The sequence below is a fragment of the Mastomys coucha genome, unplaced genomic scaffold, assembly GCF_008632895.1.
Source record: "Mastomys coucha isolate ucsf_1 unplaced genomic scaffold, UCSF_Mcou_1 pScaffold11, whole genome shotgun sequence".
Taxonomy (NCBI): Eukaryota; Metazoa; Chordata; class Mammalia; order Rodentia; family Muridae; genus Mastomys; species Mastomys coucha.
The window spans coordinates 22,569,100-22,580,825 of NW_022196893.1; the positions used below are offsets into that span (position 1 = coordinate 22,569,100).

The following is an 11,726-nucleotide window of genomic DNA, read 5'->3' on the forward strand; positions in this document are numbered from 1 at the left end:
TGGAGGGGAAACTGGGAATGGAGAAATTTACATGTAAATAAAGAAAATATCTAAAAGGAAAAAAAAAACCTGCAGGAGTTATGCTGTCATAGACACAGGGGACCCGGTGTAGAGTGAAATCAATCTCTGGAAGCTTGATGTCTGGGGGTGGTGATGACTAGGTCAGGACCCGAATAGCCTCCTTCAGAGAGACAGGAAAGGGAATGCAGTTAGCAAAGAGAACATTAAACTTTCTTAGAACTTAAATTCACCAACTGAAGGAGTCTTGCTGTGAATTTAATAATACTGAACAAGTATTCACATGAGTGCCAAGGCTACTATTTTAGTGGATAATCTCTGGTGAGTATTTTAAGTCTAGTTGATAGGTTTATTTTGAAAGAGGAAATAGAAAATAAAGGTTTTAATAATTAAATAACACATACCTCAAGCTACCAAACTTCAGAGTCCCCTGGGACCCATGCTGAACCCCCAACTTCCTATGCCCCCAGGAAGATAGAACCACAAAGGTGAGAAGCTTCATGAGAAGCAGGCTCCAGATGGAAGAGTGGGGCCACGGAGGCCCGCCTCTCTCTTCCCTTGAGGGAATATGGCTTTGCATGAGCACGTTTAACTGTTTCATCCAGTGAGATAAGAATGAATAGAGTATTAAGCTAGGGACATGGCCCAATGGGTAAAGTACTGCCAATGCAAGCTTGAGGACCTGAGTGCAGATGTCCAAAATCCATCTTTTTGTAAAAGCTAGATGCCTGCAAAACTTCAAAGCTGGGTGAACGAGGAAGATGGCAGGGGCTTACTGGACAGTCGGCTACAGCCATGAACTCTAGGTTCACTAGGAGATCCTGTCTCATTAATTAATGAGAAAGATGGAGATGTGAGTGAAGAAGACACCCTACTGTCAACCTCTGGCCATCTCTACATGATTGATTGATGAGACAGACAGAAGGGAGAGAGAGGAGGAGAGAGGGAGAGGGAGGCAAACAGAAGAAGAGCAAGAGGTTGGAGAGGGAAAGGAGGATGAGGAAGAGGAGGACGAGAGAGACAGAGACAGAGAGACAGAGAAGGGGAGAGAACCAGAAAGTTTCTGCCTCTGTAGCGGGGTGGGTGTCTTGTCTAACCAATAAGGCTTCTTTCTCTCATTGGACACAGGGAGATTTGGAGGGATAAATCCTTTGAGGTTTTCTTTCTAACCTGTTCTTTAATTCCCTTTCTGTTAGTTCTAAGTCACCAAGAATCACAGGACTAGGGATTTTTCTTTTAATGGGCACATCAGCACACACCTTTCCTCCTTCCTTCCTTCATTTATTTATTTATTTATTTATTTATTTATTTATTTATTATTTGTTTTACTGAGGCATGATTTCTCTGTATAGGTCTGGCTATCCTGGAACCTGTTCTGAAGACCAGGCTGGTCTCGAACTTATGGACCTGCCTGCCTCTGCCAGTGCTGGGATTAAGAGATGCACCATATGGCCAGGCCAGGACAAATGACTTAAGGCAGAGTTTCTGCTTTCTTGTTCTGGACATTGGGACCCTGAAGCCATAGCCTGGCTTGGGCTCCTTGAAGGTTCTAGGTAGGGTTTCTTCCTCCTTGTCTCTGACTTCTGGCAGCTGCTGTCAATGGCGGGGGGGAACCTTGACTCTCAGATGCATCTGTCCCCATCCTCAGATGGTCTTCTCCCTCCATGTATATCTGTGCCCCAGATAAGGATACAAGTGTGTCATAGCAGGAGGCACATTCTAACTCAGTGTGAGCTTTTCAACAGCATCACATTCATACCTTTGGGTAGGCCATGCCATTCCGCAGTATACACTTCAATGCACAGTGTGCACTAAGCTTGGAGATGGTCATTGTGCTCACTTAGAACTTAACATTCACAGATATTTACAGATGTGTGTTTAATCCGGGCAGGGTCCTTATGTCTTCTGGTTGGATTTGGAGATACATCACTCTTATGCTTCCTCCATGCCAGACTCACACAGTGACATTTGCCAAGACAATAGCAAGTCTCACTCCGGTATTTTCTTTACACTGCCTTCTCCTGTATAGATTACAAGAAGCACCACACTGAGTTGGGCTCTGTGGACTTAATCAGGTGTGCCTTCATCTCCCAGGCCTGTTGCCATCCTGCATAGGTACATTCTTGATGCATGTAACACACTGAAAGGAAAGACACGGTAGAGATGCATCTAAGCCAGCCATAGGAAGACTATGAACATCTCGGTGAAGGCTAGACACAGGTGACCTAGATAAAGGTCAGAGATCCCTGAGAGTGAATAAGATGAGGAATAATTAGCAGTAGGTCCAGGAAAAGGTTCAGGGCCTGAGGTGTGGAAGACTTGAAGGATCTGGTTAAGATGTGCATTATAGCTGTGGTAGAAAGTTCTCCACAAATTCTGGACAGAAGTGAAGTCCTTGACTGAGTTCTCTTTCCCAGTGTGTGTGTGTTGGGAGCAGGGAGAAGAACACGGGAAATGGTTCACATTTCCTGGTCTAATGGAGACTTTCTAAAGCATTCCTTTCAGGAGAATGTGAGAGAAAGCTTGCTGTGGACTTCATACTCTTCCATACTGCACACTATGTATGAGTGTGACTTCCTCATAGAGAGTCTCTGATTTTTCTGGACATTTGTCCCCAGAAAGCTGGGAGGACTTTGGTGGGGAGGGAACATGATAGTTATAAGCTCTCTAAGAACTTAATAATGAATTCAATAAAAAAGATGGATTAAATATATATATATATATATAGTACATGATATACATTTTGAAACTCCACTCATTGTCCTAAATGTTGGAGTGCAAGCTGGTGTGTGGCTGAGTGATAGATGGCAGATTTAACATGTGTGAGTTCTGAGTTCCCTCACTGGCAGTGGGCAGTAGTGTTCAATGTATTATTAATAATTATTATTACCATCATCACTATTTTTGTTGTGATTTTGTTTGTTTCATATTAAGACAGAGTCTGGTGGAACCTAGGCTGGCATTGAACTCAGTAGGTAGTGAAAGAAGATCTCGAACTCCTGTTCTTTCTTCTATCTCCTGAATACAGAGATCACAGACATCCACCCATGTATGTTCCTGGTTGGTGTCCAATGTTTGAAGTAGAAAGATCATGTTTATGGTTTCCTGGTTAGCCACAGTAAATTGTAGGTGATTCCACCCAACAATTCACATGCAATTGTGACTTTTAAAAAGACATCTTTGCAAATACGCTTGTATCCTTCCTGTATACACACAAAGACTTTCCAAATTGAGTGTGTTTCCTAATCAGGTTGGGAGAACAAAGTCAGGGCCATGCCAATCACTGGCTTTTCTCTCACCTGGAGCCAGACTCTGCAAAGCCAGATGTTAAGTTATTCTGAATTGATATGAAAAGAAATGCTACCATGCTTCTAATTGAGGAGATCGTGTCAAGGCAAGGGTTTTAGTGCCCTGAAAGCTGTCAATCCGTATTGAAAACTGCTCAGTGACAACCACTCTGGAGATCAGTCTGGCAATTCCTCAGGAAGTTGGACATAGTTCTACCTGAGGACCCAGCTATACCACTCCTGGGCATAAACCCAGAAGATGCTCCAACATGTAATAAGGCTACATGCTCCACTATGTTCATAGAAGCCTTATTTATAATAGCCAGAAACTGGAAACAACCCAGAGGAATGGATACAGAAAATGTGGTATATTTACACAATGGAGCACTACTCAGCTATTAAAAACAATGTATTTATGACATTCTTAGGGAAATGAATGGATCTGGAGAATATCAACCTGAGTGAGGAAACCCAATCACAAAAAAACACACATGGTATGCACTCTCTGATAAGTGGATATTAGCAGAGAAGCTCAAAATACCCAAGATACAATCCAGAAATCACAAGAAACTCAAGAAGAAGGAAGTCCAAAGTGTGGATACTTCGATCCTTCTTAGATTATTTTCACTGACACTCAGCACAATGGGTTTTCTCATGACACTTCCATAGAATGTATCATTTTATATTGGTTCTCGTTCTTGAATAGCTTTCTCTTATCCTTCTTGTCCTCTCTATTCTTTCCCCACTTCCCTTTCTCCTGTGAAATATGCTCTGCTCTACACAAGACTATAATTTCTCCTTCAGATGAGGAGAAATATACAATATTTGTCTTTCTTTCCTACCCATCCTTCATATTTAGATTCCTTCCTTCCTATGGGGTCCTCCTTCTACTCCATGCTATAGGATGTGTGTGTGTGTGTGTGTATGTGAGTGTAATGTGTGAATGTGTATGTGTGTGTATACGTGTGAGTCTGTGTATGTGAGTGTGGTGTGTGTATGTGTGTGTATGTTTTGTGTGTGTTGTGTGTGTGGAGGGTATGTGTGTATGTGTGAGTGTGGTATGTGTATGTGTGGGGTGTGTGTGTGTGAGAGTATGTGAATGTGGGTGTGAGTGCTTGAGTGCATGTATGTGTGAGTGTGTTAATGTATTTGTGAGTGTGTCAATATGTGTGAGCATGTGTATGTGTGTGTGTATGTGTGTGCATGCACATGTGTGTCCCAGTGTGCACAGAGACTAGGACAGAACTAGGAATCCATATATCCTGGCCAAGCTGCTTTGCAGTACTGACTTTGCAAAATTAGTTTCCTCTCTGTCTCTGTCTCTGTCTCTGTCTCTGTCTCTCTCTCTCTCTCTCTTTCTCTCTGTGTGTGTGTGTGTGTCTGTCTGTCTCTCTGTGTATCTCTCTTCCTCCTCCTTTCCCCCTTCTTTCTTTCTTTCTTTTTTTCCTTTTTTCTTCCTTTCTTCCTTTCAGTAGCTCAGCTCATTGCTCTCTTCAGGAGGAAAAATAGTGGTCCAGGAGGCTTTAAGCAATTTATCCTATGCTAATCTATTAATTAAAGTGGTCCATCCTATCTTCTTAGTTCATCCTAAAACGACAAGCATTGAGAAGGGCTGAGACAGAATGAAGGTGTGTGTGTGTATGTGTGTGTGGGGCGGGGGGATGTGCTTGCGTGCATGCATGTTTCTGACAGTTGAGTAAATGCTGAGAGAGGAAATTCAAGAGATGGCAACGTTACTAGAAGTGATGACCGTGCACAGTGACAAGTTGCCTCAGGTGGAGTTGAGAGCACAAGGAGAAGGAAAGATTACCTATGTAGAAAAGTTCAGAGGGTGAGGATGAAATTATCAGAGTGCCTTCCTGGGAGACAGCACCCTTGGTGGATGGATATCGTGTGAGGACCTACCCAGCGTGTCCTGGAGAAGATGAAAATCAATGTGGGGAGGGGAGAGGTCCACATTGCATGATGGAACTTGAAAAGTCTAGCTGTGTACCTTTGGATGCATTTACATAAGTCATTTGTACTGTTCTACAACTATATTGTCATATTAAACTGTGACTGTATTTACAAATGGAAATAGGTAGGTTTAAAGCCACTTACTACATAAAACATTCACTTTATTGAGCCTTCAGTATGACTTTATTAGTGTCCAAGGACTAGAAAACTTGTATTTATTCATTCCTGATGAGAAAAGTGGAGATTTACTGCTCAGGTATACCTAGAAAAGTTTATTTGAAAATTTCTTTTCCCTTGATGTATTAAAATAAATGAGGTGTATACTCATGTTTAAGAAAGGCAGGCATACTGAAGTATTTGTGATTGGATTGTCCTAATAGTCTCAAGGTTAAATCATGTGGTGTGTGTGTGATTGTGTGTGTAATTACAAGTGAGTGTATATGAGTGTGTGTGAGTGTGAGTATGAGTATGTGAGCATGTGTGTGTGAGTGTATGAGTATATGCGTGTGTTAGTGCAAGTGTGTGAGTGTGTGAGTGTGAGTATGAGTATGTGAGCATGTGTGTGAGTGTGAGTATGTGTGTGTTAGTGCAAGTATGTGAGTGTATTAGTATGTGAGTGTGTATGTGAGTGTATGTGAGTGTGTATGAGTATGAGTGTGAGTGTGTGTTAATGTGAATGTGAGTATGAGTATGTGAGTGTGCATGTGACTACTAACATACACTTTTGTGTTAATTTAAGATTGTCCTATATTTTGTCATCTTAAACATCTTCCCTTCTTGAAATCATTTTAAATAATTGTGACAATTATTATTTACTTAATATGTATATTATTTAACAAGTTCTTGACATATACCATAACTAATTTCTGCAGCAATCCTGAAGGGAAACTGTACCTTCCTGCCCTTAGTCACATGCAACTATAAATGTTAGCATGAGAGCTTCTGCCAAAACTTAGCAGGTATTATTTTTAATGTATATTTTTTACAGTGCCTTGTGGGAGATTGAACCCAGGGCCTTGTGCATGTCATGGAAAACACTCTACTGCCAGGATAAGAGTCCCGTAGCAAAGCTGAGGTCTGTGAAAACTCCCTTCTTCTGGGGCAAAGGAGTAGAATAAACTAGTTCTGCTGCTTTTTATCTTTACCTGAATTAGCACAAACAAACTTATCAGAAGCCGAGTGTTCTCCTAGTGACCTAGGGCAGGTTCACTGCCTTCTCCGGTGCTTTATCATTAGCAAGCTGAAGCATGAGCTATGTATCTGCTACTGCCATTTCAAAATATCTTGGCATTTCACTGTTTCTTCAAGTTCCTGAAATTTCAAGCGCACACACTCTCCTCATTGAAAGTGACTTTCTTCTCATAAAACGGAGCATCGGTCACCCACTCAACAAGTATTTGTTAAGCACCTGGGAAGTGCTCAGCACACAACGAATGCATTTTCCTGAAAATCCTGATGCAATCATACTACATTTTACTCTGTTAAAGATGGCAATGCACATGACTTCGTGTTTCTCTGTCTTAGGATGTTTTAGTTTCCTAGCCGTAGAAAAATCTATATGGCATGATAGTTGTTTGGTTGGCTGCTCCCAACATAAATACCCAGCTGTGAGCTACAAGCTAAACGAGAAAGAGTGCTTATGTGTACAGTTTAAGAAGCCCAGAATATTTTAAAATGAAGGTTGTTCTTGATCCTGGGGCCATCTTAGTAGAACACGTGGCACTCCACCTTGTGCATTTAGATGGACCGTGGGGAGATAGGAGAGTGGGAATCAGGTTTGCTTTTGTCCTGTGTGAGTAACAGCATGTTAACTTGTACTCTTTTTTACAATGTTTCAGTCTGTGGCTTCAGTCACATCTGGAACGAATACTTCCCTCAGTCTCTTTATTTGGTGAAAGGAAATGATACCAAGAGGTATTAACAACAGCATGAGGAACTTTTAGCTCACCTCTCCACAAGCCCCTCTGCTGAGATGTCAGTTACTGACCAGGGACATCTTTTCAGTAGTGTGGAGTCCGATATATAAAAGAGACATGAAGCCAGACTGTTACACAGTTTGCTTCTTTCCTGAGAAGTGCCTGGCACTTTGGTGGTTTCTGTGACCGAGTAACAACTCTTTCAAAGTAATCTGAGATTACCAAGGAAGGAGTGACAGCTACTGTCTCCCTACTGGAGTTTGGATTGCCTTCTTCTTTTGCTACTGTGGAAGGTCTCCTGTGACTTTGATACCTGCTGGCATCACTCTCCTAACACACTCTTCTTCTACTGCCCCTTCTTAGGCTTTACCACATCCTGAAGAGGAAGCAGTAGTGTGGCAATTAATCTTCCCTTTGAACTTGACTTCATTTAGAATCACCTAGGGGACTGCTCTGCTTCCTGGCTGGCCATTATGTAAACCACTCCGTTTTGCCATGCCTACCCACCATGACTGGTTCCAAAGCTGCCACTAAAATAACCCCTTGCCTCTCTTCAGTTGTGTCAGTCAGCTATTTTGTCACAGTGATGAGGAAAGTCACTAGCACGGGGACAGAGGAGATGTTTCCCCTTGAAGCAAATCTTGTTTCTCATCTTCCTTCCTTGTCCATTCGTAGGACTATGAACCTTGACAGGGTTGCTAAAGAGTCTGGGAGTCAGATGGCTAGACCCTGTTGTATAGCAGGTTCCTCCTTCACTGAAACATTCCATTGTCCAGGAAAGATCTTTAAGACAGAAGGGAAACAACTCACAATACCTTCAGGAACTCCGTGAAACAGACCAGATTCACTAAGCCCCTCCCACTCATAGAATAACGAAGACAACAAAGCTGCAAAGAAGACTCTGAGACCAGAGCAGCTCTTGAAAAGAAGCTGACATTCCCCGACCCCTGCCAAGCTGCCTAGAAGAGGTTTAGACCAATTAAGTCACTTGGAAAGGACCACTCTCCAATCTGTTGAGCTGCCTGCATGCTGTAGGTTTCCCACTTGGTGAGCTGACAGCCATGCTTAGATGATCTTCGGCAATGCAGCTGTCTCTGAGTTGGTCCAGCTTCTGAAAATTGCTCCACACTCACATCCTTGACAGTAATCCTCCTAAAACTATTTTACATTAAGTCTGTCATTGGTTCCCTCTCCAGGGAGAGGAGATGGGGGTGCTATGTCTCCCCGGGAAAAGTTTTGTTATACAACATGCCCAATGTAAGGAAACTTGAACTTTGGCACACGCAAGAACTAAGTTCACATTTCCAGGACTTGGTTTGTTAAGATGGCATTGAGGTGCTGGATACACGAATGTCATAGATGTCAAAAGTTCACAAGAGTCCAGTGTCCCAGGTAGGTCTACCATGTGAAGTCATTTTGGTTACCACTATAGTATGGTATCTATGTTTACTCAAGCCTTCTGTGGCCACATTTTGTGTTGCATTTGGCTTATTCATCTTTTCAACATGTGTTTGTAGTTTTGAAGGAAAATAAAATTTTGTAATATATATCAAATGGAACATGAATTCAGAGTAGGATGTGAAAGAAGAGCTTAAATCATCTTCTCCATATTTGAAAAAGTTGCTTGTCATTCTACATTGACTGTTAGCTTTATTTCAATAAATATTGATCGAATCCTAATGTATTCCAAACACCTCTCTACTTAACTAGGTCCACATTTTCTTTGGGGAGCTTATTATTAATGGGAAAAAATGGTAAGGAGGCAAATATAATTATACATAAAAAGGAAGTGATCTTTAGACACGGGAGACACCCAGAAAATGTATTTTAAGGACAGCAGCGATAGCAACAGGAGACCCTTTCTGCTAGGGGACTGGATAAGTGATGGACTAGAGATTGAATACAGGGCTTTTATTGAGTCCATATGAAATAAACGGTCTGCCACTGATCAACACCCCAGCCCTTAAGTGTTTTATTTTTAGCATTATTATCTTTAAAATGGAAATAGGAACTTCTTAAGTTCTCCATATAGGCCTTGACCTTGTGATCCCTCCCACCTAAGCTTTATAGCAGCCAAGATTACACTAGGTCTGGCTTGTTAATGGTTTGAAAGAGGCTTACATAACAAAAGTGTTAATAGAGGGAAGAAATCAAAAATGGTTTTGGCAGTGTGGTTTCCCATGGGGCCTTTCTGTTTCTGTGCAGGGCCTCTCTTCCGGTTGAATCCTCATGCTGTCTTCCCTTGGTGCATGGGCTTTGCTCCTCTCCCTCTGTATCCTAACATAAGTATCCCTGTCGAGCTGCATTAGGGACTCTCTCCTGTTGGGAACCATGAGAGCCCTGAGATAAACATCCTGCCCCAGCTAATTGAGAACCGGGAGATTAACATCCTGCCTGACAATCACAAGGATCCAGCTTGGCCCTGAGAAAAGAACATTCACGGAAATCCACCCCCTCCTCACCTGTCACTCCGGAGCTCAACCCCCGAAGATTTTGTAACCTTCCATCTCCCTCCTTCCTCTCCCCCTCCCCTTGTAAACTTCCTTCTCCCTCCTTCCTCTCCCCCTCCCTCCAAGATTTTTGCTTTAAATATGCTCTCCTCAACCAAGTAAAAGGCTCTTGACAAGCAATGCTTCCTTGAGTCCTGTCGTCTCTCTCGCCCATCCTTTATTCATAGGTTGTGACCCTCCTTGTTCCCCCGAACAATGTGACCTGCAGACCAGGCCACTCTCCCATTTATCTCTACATATAAAACACCAAACATATTTGGTGTTCTGTATGCTTCTTATACCTTAATAGGTACCTCCTTCTTCAGATTAGGGAAATTTCTTCTGTGATTTTGTTGAAAACATTTTCTGTGCCTTTGACCTAGGTTTTTTTTTCTCTTTCCTCTATTCTTATTATTCATAAATTTGTTTTTTTCTTAGTGTCTCAATTTAAAAAAAAAAAAAAAAACAAAATTAATGCTTTCCTTGACTTGGATATCCATTTCTTTATCTTGCCTTCAACGCCTCCAAATCTCTATTTTATCTCTTTTTCTCTTCTGGTTTTAGCTCAATTTGTGTTTTCCTTAGTGATTCTATTTCTACTTTCATGCCTTGAGTGGTTTTTTGCCATTTCTTTCCACTGTTTGTGTTTTCACAGAGTTCACTGAGGGACTTGGTCATATACTCTTTAAGGCTCTTTAAATTTTCATAATGGCTTTTTTGAAGTCCTTGTCTTGTGCTTCAGGTCTATCGCATTGCTGTGGGCCTACTGTGGTTTGGTTACCAGGTTTTGGTGCAGACATGCTGTCTCTGATGGTAATGGTGGTGTTTACGTGATGGTGTCTAGGCATGAGAGAGTAGCATGATTGTGATGCTGCATGTTGATATCTGTTCTTCTCTGCGTTGGGATAGGTTTTCCATTCCTCGGTTTCTGAGGCCCTCCCTCTCTGGATCTTAGGAAAGTGAGGCAGCTGTGGGTTTCCTGATATGGAAAACTTCTGCATGCTGGTGGGGAACAGAGAGAAATGGGGGAGGTTTAGGAAAGAATATTGAAAAAGGCTTCATGAAAAGCTAAGGGGGATTCTGCTCACACCAAGAGGTGGTGCCCATAGGGAACTGGAGATGCATTTGGAAGAGGGGATCTTGAAAGTTGGGTACAGTAGACCAAAGAATTATTTGGAGAGATGGGGTTGAAAGAACTAAAAGGGTCCTGCTCCAAGAGTTAGAGTGTTCAGAGAATGAAGTTGAGGTAGGAGAAAAGGTACCAGCAAACAAGTTTTTACCAGGGAGAGAATGGAAAGATGCTAATGGAAGACAGGAAAAATACTATGAGTCACCTTGAGTGGCTTCCAGGTGTGCCAACTGGGGAACCCAGGTAGAAGATGGTTTGCAATATCCAATAAGCTATTCTTCTTCACTGACCAAGTTGATGTATTAAGGGTTACTTGCTGCCTATAAGTAGACCTGCTCGGTTTTCTTTTCTTTAATAATTCATTTCTATCCCTATTCTTGCTCCTAGGCATCAGTACAAATTTGTGTACTGTGAAGCAAGGGATGGAAAGAAGAGACTGGATGACATGAGGAGATAGAGGGAATGGGAAGAAAAAAGAAACATGGGGAACACACTATTCTCTGTATCCATCACCTGCTAAGTTTAAACTCCAACACCAATGGGAGGCAGGAGACCTATAGAATTCACCAATGCAGAAGGAAAACCCTAAAGACGGAACTCTCAACCACCCGGCTCTTAGTTCCCTTGTCTTCATCGTCCCATTTGTGATACAGTGGGAGAAAGAGGGTTAGCCCAGAACAAGACAAAGAACAAAAGAAAATGTCACACCCTTGGAGTCCTTTTCTTAAGAAAATATAACTTTGTAAATTACCTCGGGGGTACATGATGAGCACAGAACAAAGCCAGACTAACGGTTCACATGTAGCTACAGCAGCTTTAGCAAAGTGATGTTTTCAAACATGAGCCACAACCTATAAGGGTGCTAGAAATCAGTCTTGGTCTAGGAAAAGTGCTGCCACTGAGGCTGGCGACCTGAGTTTGATCCGGGAAC

The 11,726-nt window shown here is 42.2% G+C and overlaps 1 long non-coding RNA gene across 1 annotated transcript in view; it reads left to right on the plus strand.

Annotated features, from left to right (window-relative positions):
- Window positions 1-11,500, plus strand: part of LOC116081825 — a 26,802-nt gene extending 15,302 nt beyond the window's left edge. Inside the window, exon 2 of the long non-coding RNA XR_004115022.1 lies at window positions 11,183-11,500. This is a non-coding gene — a long non-coding RNA (uncharacterized LOC116081825). The remainder of the gene's footprint in view (window positions 1-11,182) is intronic.
- The last annotated feature ends 226 nt before the right edge of the window (window positions 11,501-11,726 follow it).